Here is a 9537-nt window from a genome sequence, read left to right on the forward strand (position 1 = left end):
TTTCCTCTGCTGGTTAATATTCCTAGGCTGAGAGAGGCTTGGCACATTTCACTGCTCTACACCTAATATTTCACCTCTTCTGTTTCACACTTTCCTCTACTGGTTAATATTCCTAAGCTGTGAGAGGTCTGGTATTTTTCACTGCCCTATCCCTAATATTTTACATCGTCTGTTTCACACTTCTGTTAGTTAATATTCCTAAGCTGTGAGAGGCCTGGTATATTCCTCTTTCCCTGTAATGCGTCAGGGAGGAGTGGTTGACATGTCCTAAGTGTGAAGCAGACACAGTGGATTAACAAGCAAACTTTTATCCCACCCTGTACCTCAGTCACAAGGCCTAATAATCCAAGAGTAAAGGAAACGCAGAGGAAGAGTAGACGAACTTCTGCATGTGACTGTACCGCAGAATCAATACACATGTCCCAAGTATGAGGCATAGTAGAAGGGCAGACGAACTTTTGCGTATGACTGTGGCCCGCATTATCATCAATTATAGATGCTCCCTAACACCTCTTCCTAAGCTATTTATTTTGCTTATTACTGCTTTGCTCTTCTGTGTTACTTAAATCATTCTAATATCATCATTCTTAGCATAAATAACGTGCAAAACGATACTAGCTAGCCGTATCCAAAAGTAAATCGGTAGGGAAAAGGTGTTACGGATCTTCCTTACCCGACGAGAATATGAACTTGTATCCCCCTGGCTCTATCCCCTGACTCTATCCCCTGACTCTATCCCCCTGACTCTATCTCCCTGGCTCTATCCCCTGACTCTATCTCCCTGGCTCTATCCCCTGACTCTATCTCCCTGGCTCTATCCCCTGACTCTATCTCCCTGGCTCTATCCCCTGACTCTATCTCCCTGGCTCTATCCCCTGACTCTATCTCCCTGGCTCTATCCCCTGACTCTATCTCCCTGGCTCTATCCCCCTGGCTCTATCTCCCTGGCTCTATCTCCCTGGCTCTATCTCCCAGGCTCTATCTCCCTGGCTCTATCCCCCTGGCTCTATCCCCCTGGCTCTATCCCCCTGGCTCTATCTCCCAGGCTCTATCTCCCTGGCTCTATCCCCTGGCTCTGTCTCCTGGCTCTATCCCCCTGGCTCTATCTCCCTGTCTCTATCCCCCTGGCTCTGTCTCCTGGCTCTATCTGCCTGGCTCTATCTCCCTGGCTCTATCCCCCTGGCTCTATCCCCCTTGCTTTATCTCCCTGGCTCTATCCCCCTGGCTCTATCCCCCTTGCTTTATCTCCCTGGCTCTATCCCTAGCTCTAACTCCCTGGCTCTATCCCTCTTGCTTTATCTCCCTGGCTCTATCCCTGGCTGTAACTCCCTGGCTCTATCCCTTTGGCTCTATGTCCCTGGCTCTATCTCATTGTTTCTATCCCCCCGGCCCTATCCCCTGGCTCTATCTCCCTGGCTCTATTTCCCTGGCTCCCTGGCTCTTATCTCTCTGGCTCTATCCCTCTGGCGCTATCCCCTGGCTCTATCCCTCTGGCGCTATCCCCTGGCTCTATCCCTCTGGCGCTATCCCCTGGCTCTATCCCTCTGGCTCCATCCCCTGGCTCTATCCCTCTGGCTCTATTCCCTGGTTCTATCTCCCTGGCTCTATCTCCCTGGCTTTATCCCCTGGCTCTATCCCCATGACTCAATCCCTGGCTCTATCCCTTGGCGCTATCCTCTGGCTCTATCCCCTGGCTCTATCCCCTGGCGCTATCCCCTGGCTCTATCGCCCACACCTGGATCAATGGAGCGTAGGGAGGTGAGTGATGAGTACACCTGGTTTTAATTAGGCGATGGGGACGCTAATGGCCGCCAGCACAAGATATGGCGGCAGGAAGGGAGATTAATATGAAGGGTGCAATGGAGGAGCGATTGTGAGTCCCTTGTAATGGGTCTCTGTGTTATGTTAAGGGGCTTGTTTTAGGGGGGAACGGAGGCGATTTTTATTTCCACCAAAGAGGTTATGCTTTACCCCGCGTTGGTTTGTTTGTCTATCTGTCTGTTAGCAAAATTACACAAAAAGTTATGAACGGATTTTGATGAAATTTTGTGAAGAGTGGGCCAAGGGGCAAGGTAGTAATGATTAGATTTGGGGGCGGATCCGGATCCGGATTATCCCGCACAAGATCTCCAAAAGTTCTCAATGAATTTCAATGACATTTTGTGGAAAGGTGGGCCATGGACCAAGAAAGTATTGATAAACTTTGGAGGGGGGGGGGACCTGGATCCTACCGAACAGTATCTCCAAAAGTTCTCAATTAATTTCAATGACATTTTATGGAAGGGTGGGCCATGGACCAAGAAAGAATTCTTTAAATTCTGGGGCAGATCTGGATCCGGATCCAACATTGGAGGAGGTATGCGCTCTCTGAATGCTTTCTAGTTATTATTATTATTATTATTATTATTGTTGTTGTTGTTGTTGTTGTTGTTGCTCTTTATTTTTGTTGAGTCACCCCAGCTTGTCTAGTCGAGCAGACCCACCAATCCCAGATAAGCAAACGTTCCTGCAGGGCCGTCCTGGGTAGTGAACCGATGTTCCCTTGTGGCAGACAGCGCCAAACCACAGTGAGGAGCGCGCAAGAGTGTAGATATTTGGTTCTGGGTGGACGCTGCATCTGCGTATCCATCCAATTAACAGGGGCACCGCAGTAGTAGCAGCCGTGGCTCAGTGGGTTAGAGGGCTCCGCTCTGACCGAAGGGTCGGAGGATCGAATCCACCCAAGGGTCATTGGTAGACATCAGGAAGGGCATCCGGTCATAAAATGCTACACGCTCCAATCCAAAAGTCCTCTACCCAGGGGCAACGCCTTAGCCCTTCGGGGATACCAGGCGTAAAAAACAACAACAACAACAACAACAACAACAACAAACAGGGGCACCGCAGTAGGCTCCGCGTCACTCCAATATTTGGTTATACGATTACCAGCCAGGGCTGTAAATGGTTTCCTGGGTTACAGGAAACGATTACGCTTGTCACTCAGTGGAGAGTCAACTGAAGTGGAAAGAAGAGTAATAAGAGGTGACAGGACAGATGAGAGAAATTAGGAAAAAGAGGAGATCAGACACAGAAAACGAATGATAAAGGTGAAGGAAGAAGTAGGTACATCAAGAGAGTGGATGATGGGCACCTCCACCTACCTCCGAGTTATAAGCATAAGAAAAGATAAATATTAAAGGTGAAAATAATGTAAGAGATTTTGAGTCCCTTGTGATCTGCCTATGGGTAAGGGTGAAGAATTTGATCTCATGGTGAAACTTAGAGGATTTTCAAAAGCATACAGGATGGTTCACATAGATCTCTCCAATCTCGTGTGTTGAGGGGACGGCTAAGTCTGCTGGTGTGGGGACTGAGGACATTTTAGCTGCCTCATGAAAATACTAATACTGAGCACGAGAAGGGGTGTGTAAAGCAGGAAATGATGCAAGATAGACGTTGGTAACCCTGACTGAATCGTTCACCGCATCCCACGAAAATTTAAACAAGTAATGTATGTACCACCTTATCCATTCCCCTTTTCCCTATTTCAAGATATAATTTTCTATCTGTTTATTCATTTATCTATCTATAACCAGACGCCTTATTTCCGTAAGTTGTGGCCACAGACAAATCGCCTCCATGTCGCCCTGTCACCTACCATTTCGCTATCCTCCCCTCAACTACACCCCCCTCTCTCATATACATCTCTAGAGGTGGGGTGTAAGCTGGAGGGAGGAAAATTAATAATATGAGAGAAATAAAGGTGATTTTCGGCTACATATAATCCTTCTTTGCGTAGTAGTAAAGTGATCAATAGGTGAAAGGAAGGTTTGTGGCAGGTGGGAGCGCCCTTCATACACTAACTCAATGTCATTCTATATACGAGTGAATTTACACTGAGAGAAACAATTTTTTTACGCTGGGTGGTAGCCATACAACTCTATTGCCTGTGGGCCTATGCAAAAAAAGAGAGGATGGCAGCGATTAAGTCACTCATCATCTATAGATATAACTAGCAGAAGTACATAGCTTTTCTTCATTCTTAGGTGGGAAAAGAGGTCTGGATGATGATGATGATGATTTTTTTTTTTTTTTTTTTTAAATAACAGAACGGAGGAAGGAAAAACAAATGGAGAAAAAAAATAATCCATACACCAGATTACTGGTGTCCTCTGTTCATAAAATATCTGTAACAGTTAGACTTGAACAGCTGTAGGTTGAAATTTGGAGGAAAACAACTCTGGGGAAGCGAGTTCCAGAGAGATGCAGTTCGGGGAATGAAAGAATTCTGATAGGCAGAAGTTCTGCAATATGGTTGAGTGACATTCCAGTCATGAGCGCTACCAGATGCCCGTGTAGCACGAGGGAAGGCATGGGGAGGTGGCACCATGGACGCAACTTCGTCTGAGCATTTGCCAAAAAAATATCTGTAAAATAATGCAAGGGAGGCAACATTCCTTCTTACTTGCAGGGGAGGTAGTTTATATGTAATGGCAGGGTTGTTAATGATTCTAACAGCTTTATTCTGAATTTTGTCTAGTTGTCTTAATGCAACCTCTCCACAACCATTCCACAAGGGTGAGCAATATTCAAGCTGAGAGCGCACATGACTCTTATAAATTATAGCTAACTGCTCATCGGCGAAGAAGTTACGGACTTTGTACAATAATCCAAGTTTCTTTGAGGCGGTTTTAGCAAGTGATCTGACATGAGAGGTCCAGCTGAGGGCACTGTTAAGTGAGACACCAAGAATTTCAATACTTTTGGAGATGGGAATATTAGTAGCACTGAAGGTAATGTACGAATCTGGCAATATCTGTCTATTAGTAAACTGTATATATTTAGTTTTGCTAGCATTAAAAGAGACAAGGTTGTTTTGTCCCCATTCACTGATTGTAGATAGATCTTGATTTATGGAGATGGCTGTGTTGAGTTGAGAGGTAGAGATATTAGACTTTGTAAATGGATGTCTGAGTGTGAATGAACTATGTAGTGTTGAGTCATCTGCATATGAGTGAATGGGATTGTGAGTGACAGATAAGAGATCATTAATATGAACCAGAAATAGGGTTGGCGCCAGTACTGATCCCTGCGGCACGCCGGCGTTAATTGAGTGGAAATTCGAATATACATCATCTACTTTTACTCTTATTTTCCTGTCACTAAGATATGAAGAAATCAAAGGAACAAAAGACGTTAGTCCATAGCAAGGGAGTTTAGACAGCAGGGAACGGTGCCATACTCTGTCGAAAGCTTTAGAGATATCAAGAGCTACTGCATGAGTTTTTTCAAAAAGATCAATTGATTGATGGATGGTATGAGTTAAGAGATTGATTATGTCAATGGTGGATCTTTCGTGGCGAAAACCGTATTGTCTATCATTAATTAAGTTGTTGGATTCAAGATGTTTAACAATATGCTTGTTAATTAAAGTTTCAAATACCTTACCAAAAGAAGATGTGATAGCTATTGGTCTGTAATTGGAGGGGTCAGACGAACTTCCTTTCTTCGGAACTGGGTGGATATTGGCTTCTTTCCATGAATTTGGGAATAAAGAAGTACGAATGCATAGTCTGAATAATTTAGCTAGGACAGAGGCAAGTTCAGGGGAACATTTTTTCAAAACAATTGGCGGAATTCCATCTGGACCTGGAGCTTTGTTGGTAGGTAAATTGTCTAGGATGGATTTTACAAATCTTGTCTGTATTTTAAGTGGGGCAATTTCGGGAGAATCAAGTTCCAGTACTGAGACACTCTGGCTGGTATCATCTATGGTAGAGTTTCTTGCAAAGGTACTAGCAAAGATATCTGCTTTCCCACGTGGGTCATTTGTAATATTGCCATCTGAAGATTTTAGTGGGGGAATGGAAGATGACTTGTTAAAGTTATTATTGAAAGAATTAAGAGTTGACCAGAATATTCTATTGTCATTAGGGTTGTTAAGTAGTTTTGATGCTTGCTTTTGAAGAAAGTTTGATTTAGATAGATTTAATACAGCTTTTGCATGATTTCTAGCAATTTTAAATTGGGAGAGTGATTCAGGTGTTTTTGATTTTAAGTAAGAGTTATATGCTAATGACTTTTGGGCTGTTGCTCTGGCACAATTGCCATCAAACCATTTTGGAGAGTTTGATCTTTTAGTGAATTGTTGACTTGGTATGAATAAATCCATACCAGCTAGTACTAAGTCACAAATGTGGGACTGGGTAGAATTGGGATCACTAGAGAAGAAAGACTGCCATGGAACATCAGCAAGATAATTTCTAAATCCATCCCAGTCTGCCCTGTCAAAGTGCCATCGGGTCACCCTGACAGGTTCGGAATGGGGAGGTGTAGGAGGGTTAACTAATGAGGCTTTGATGAGATTGTGGTCAGAGGATCCAAGTGGTGACAGTACCTCTATCCTGTATTGATCTGGATTATTTGTCAAGAATAAATCCAAGAGATGGGCATTATGGTCAGGATTATCAGGTATTCTGGTTGGTTGCTTTACCAACTGGGTGAGATTAAACGATTCCGCAAACAGCTCGCATTCTAGACCAGCGTCGTCAGTCCGGGCAGAATGCAATAACCATTCAACATTGTGTATGTTAAAATCACCCAAAATGGTAATTTCATTGCCAAGGGCAAGGTCAAGGTTACTCAACTGAGTGGATACGGAATCAAATACACTGGGTTCCGAAGAAGCATTGGGGGAACGATAAACTACACAGATATATTTGGTAATGTTTTAGCAATTTAATTTATATAATGAGTAATCAAAACTGGATGAAGTGAAGTTTAAAATAGTGTCAACTGCATATTGGGATTTGATATAACAACAGGTGCCGCCCTTGTTTCGAAAGTTTGTAAGGAGATGGTAACCGGGAAAACAAAATGATCGATTTATTGATTAACTGATAGTGATGATGAATGGTTGACTGATTAACCGATGATGATGATGATGATGATGATGATGATGGATGATTGATGCTGAAGGATGAGTGATGATGATGGATGATGATGATGATGATGGCTAGATTTTTCCATCTTATATATTCTTATCTGCGTAATGGGCAAAAAGGTGGTGATTTTCTGGCGTATCTATATTTGCTTCAGTATATTCAGTGTATGTATGGTGGGTGGAGGCGCTTACCATCCACTCACTCGATGTAGTGCTGCCTTTAAATGACTAAACTGAGTGACAGGCTAGGTGGTTTACTGTAACGAAGAGAACCATTTACTACGTTGGGTGGTAATCATAGCCAAATGAAGCCTGGTGGTCTAGTGGGGTAAGGCGCTCCAAATGGATGGGGTCCGCAAGGGTTGACATTTGAAGGGTGGTTGGTGTTTATTAGTCACATAATACCGCTCAGGAACGAGTGAGGCTGGCCACCTTCGTCTTCATGTCGGAGCTGACCAGCCTAGCCCCTGGCCCTTACGTGTCCGATGGGGCAAACGATTACTGGATGATGGCTGAGATAACTTCGATCAATGGTTCCTTTGCACTATCTGAAAACCCTACCGCTTAAGCCTTTGGTGGGAATAAAAGTTATGATGTTGATGATGATGATGTTGACGATGATAGATTTCCTCTACTCCACGAAACAGTAATGTTATACATCATAGGTAAAATGAATAAGATTTTCAGTCGTATAAAATATCTACTAGTGTCTGCCCCCCCAAAATTTGCTGGACTAACTACTAGCCTTTCCATAAAAAAACGTTTATTAATACCATCATCTTTGTTTCTATACCGCAGCTAAGCCCACAGTGACCAATTCAGACCGAAACGTCGAAATAATAATTTTTACATTTTTTCGCATGTCTCGATTTTCGACTACTTTGTCCCGTCGCATCGCGCGCCATCGCCAATTAATTCAACTTGTTCTGTATTTTTCTAACACTACCTGGACTTACCCCGACCTAATGCAGAAAGAATTAGGTCGATATCTATTATGATTCTCTTGCAAGGAACGAAGAAACGCACAGACAGACATACATATACACAGACTGATTTTATAATTTAGATCGCGTGACGATAAGGCACCCACCAAAACAAAGCTAAGACTGGGCATCACAAGTTATACTGTACTAGTATATACAGCTGATCTGGTGTGTGAATAACTGTGCTTCCGCTGCTTCGCCTGGCTGGCAATAGGGGCTTCATTTACTCCTTCCAGCATAATTTATTGAAGCCTCCGGTGGTTGGGTTGGTAGCGTGTGCGTCTAATTCTCCCGGATGGGTTCAGTCCTGACTGGGGATGGACAGTGCAAGATACATCTACCCTGAGGAAGAATAAAATCTGTTTTCTACGACGTCTTTCGCAGAATATACTGTATACCGCCAATAAAAATGTAATCAATGGTCTCTCGTTTCTTGGTTTCTCTAAGACTAGTTGAAAACCAAATATACAAATCTGTAAGTTAAAATACCTATCTTGTTTCGTTCGAGTGGCCGTGCACTGCAGCACCAAAAATATCTTTACTTCCAGCGCGTGCGCTTGATCCTCTGCCAGCAGTTGAGGCAGCTTTAGGTTTTTGACATCTCTGTGGCGTTGCATACGGTAATCCCCTGGCAGCTACAGTACCACACCACCTCCTCTCAGTGCCACCCTACCAGTGTTCTTTTCTCTCATATACTTTTATTATATTAACATCCTTGTTTAGGTAATTAAATACAACCTTGATTATTACCGTTGATGTTGTGGCTTCTGGCTAATCTGAATGTGAACCCGATGGATTGTAGATTGGAGCTACTTTTCTCCTGTAATCGGTCGTCCTATTTTGGGGGAGAGGAAGTTGAGGAACTCATGTATAGCGGGGCAGGAGAGCTGCCCAGTTACGTCGATGTCACTGCAAGAGGACGCCTCTTTCCAGCACCATACATAATCCTGACAAAATCCGCAAACAAGTTTTCAGTACAAGTGTATAATTCGAACAGTTGCAAAGCAGAACGGGTTGTTAGTGAACTTCATCCCTCTAATTGGTTCTCTGTTTTCCTCTTTCCATAACAGTGTGTCTGACATGCCACTCTTCTACGCCAATTCTTCATTTGGTTGTCCATATACTGAAACACAGGATGTGGTCGTATAATGAGCAAATCCTGTGTTTCAGTAGGCCTAAACAGATAACCAAACGGAGGATTCGCTTAAAAGTGTGGCATGCCAGAGAGAGTGTTATGGAAAATGAAAATCAGAGAACCAGTAAGCGGGATGAAGTCCACAAATATGTTTGACTGAGAAAGAATAGACTAATAGTTAAAGGTCAAAAAGGAGGAAGTTGTGAGGAAGCTTTGTCTTGCAGGAAATAAACATAAACAGAAACTGGCTACGTGTAACTGGTATGTATGTGACTCACACACCAGTATGAATACTGAAGGACAAAAATACGACTAGTATTTCATCTCTTGAAATTTCCACACCCCTCTTCTGGCTAATCTTCCTGAGCTGAGAAAGGTTTGGTATGATTCCCTGGTCATAGATGATGCTATTTGATATGAGGCGCCAGGAAGGAGAGTGACTGACATGCCCCAAGTGTGAAGTAAACAGCGTGAAATAAAAGGCGAACTTGTATCTC

This window comes from Coenobita brevimanus, chromosome 34 (genome assembly GCF_032717465.1).
Source record: "Coenobita brevimanus isolate Jiangsu-jjx chromosome 34, ASM3271746v2, whole genome shotgun sequence".
In the NCBI taxonomy this organism is placed as follows: domain Eukaryota; kingdom Metazoa; phylum Arthropoda; class Malacostraca; order Decapoda; family Coenobitidae; genus Coenobita; species Coenobita brevimanus.